We start from the raw sequence: 2143 nt of genomic DNA on the forward strand, positions 1-2143 counted from the left end.
AATGGGTTTCATGTAACCCAGTTGGATCTTCTCTTCTGATTGTGATATATAAAACTAGAGGCCCAATTAATAAAATTGGTGCAAGAGTAGGCCTTCCTTCCCCTGGCTGCTGGCACCAACTTCCCTCTGGAACCTGGGTCCTGGGCTTCCCCCTGGCCTCCTGCAGGACCTAGGATCCCGGCTTTCCTCTCAGCACCAGCTTCCTCCAGAAGGACATCTGGTCTAATTAGCATATTATGCTTTTATTATTATAGATAAGGTACAAAATTGCCATTCCCTGGAACAATATCTCAATCCATTGACGTTTTGCTTCCTGACAATAAACTCACAAATATTCATTTAGATTTGAATGATTCTTACATTGACAGATGGAACCCAGTTTTCTGATAAATCTTGTTATTTCTGGATTAAACAGTGTAACTGTGGTAGGCAACAGGAATGGCACCAGGTGTCTGACTGGGCTCAGACCAAACATGGGTTCAGCAACTGGGGTACTTGGATTCTGGCTCGAAAACAATTCAGAGCAAGACCCAAAGTGTAAGAGAACATTTACTGGGTAAGTTACAGAGGTGTGAGAAGTAATTCTTAGAGGAAATGGGCTTAGGAAATGAGTTAAGGAGGTAACGGAAGGGCCCTTGGAGCTTGGGAGTGTAAGCTAATGGTAACCTGCCTGCGGGAGGAGATGGAAGGGAAGGGAAAGGTACAGGTGTGCTCCAGGGAGGGAGAGTGTTGGGTCCTCCTTCCTGAAGGTTTTAGGGTGGAGATTTCAGGGGAGCTCCCAGGGGAAGAGCTGAATGGAATATTCTGTGGCTTTCCAGGTGTGTCCATTCAGGGATGTGGCCTCCACTGATGGATTGGCCGGCACCAGAACAGGGGTCATTATTCAATGCAGCTGGTCCTGATGTCAGCCCTGGCATTTTGTTGCTTAACTGGGCCTGGAGCTACAGGAGGAAAAGTCACCCTGGGGACAAGGTCCCACCCTACAATTGACTGCCCATTGCTGGACACCTGGGCTTCCCACCCTGGTGACCTCTGTACCTGGCCCATCTCCTTGCTCTGCATAGATCTGTGGAACTGCCTACAAGATAACCACAAGTAAGGGGTGGCTCTGTTGTATGGTTAGTCAACAAATGAGATACAAGACGCCTTAATAAGCCAATTAATTAGGAGTGGTTTATTTCATGCAGCCCAGAGGCAGGTGTCTCTTCCAAATCTCTGAGCACCACATATAGGAAGTTTCCCATATTTATACTTTTTGAGCCTCTTTGTTTGCAGATATTACAAAGAACACTGTGAGAATTATTGTTACAGACAGTTGTAACCTTGAATACATAATGAACCAGTACTTGGCATAAAAATATGGGAATTATTATCTATATTATTTTATTACATTTGATGGCTAGCCTGTAAGGTCAGACAGTTTATCTTTTTCTATTATTTGAACTAAAATATTCATTTTACAGAATAACAGACTGTCTTAAAGTGACAGAGTTTATAATGACAGAATTTACAGAACAAGGGTTTATCTAACAATAGCAGAGAATTTCAAACAGCAGTTTTTTATATACAAGATGGAAGTTACTATAACTTCAGCTCAAGTTACTATCTTCACCTCAGAGCGTGGTTGAATCACCAGCGGGAACACATTTATTCATGTGAAAAACATTTTCTGAAGTTAACCATTCTAAATACGCAGAAGTCACTTTTCCCGCTGGACACGATGGCTTGTTTCTGGTTTCAATGCTCTTTCTGGGAATCTGGCTGTAGTTCTGGAAGGACACCACCCTAAGGCATCCCTGGTCCCTGAGCCTGTGCACCTTTTTGGCAAATGCACACGTCAGACTCCAGGTGTCAACAAAGATCAAAATGGAGCCAGATTCATTAGGTGCCTTTTCAGTGTGTGTGTTTGCTAGGAAGGACCACTGTTCCCTGGGAGACGTCCCTGGACAGATCTGGCTGCTTTGGGCTCAGACCTGTGTATCTCGGACGCTAGGAGGCGATGTCTGCCAAGTGTCTGTCATCTGAACTGGGCTCCAGTGGGTGGAGCTGCTGTGGGGTCGGTGGGTGGGGCTGCGGTGGGGGTGGGAGTTTGGGGCTATTTGAGGAGCAGGTGGGTGGGGCTACGCTCAGCTTCCACCCTGTT

This window comes from Cnephaeus nilssonii (genome assembly GCF_951640355.1).
Source record: "Cnephaeus nilssonii genome assembly, chromosome: 5".
NCBI lineage: Eukaryota > Metazoa > Chordata > Mammalia > Chiroptera > Vespertilionidae > Cnephaeus > Cnephaeus nilssonii.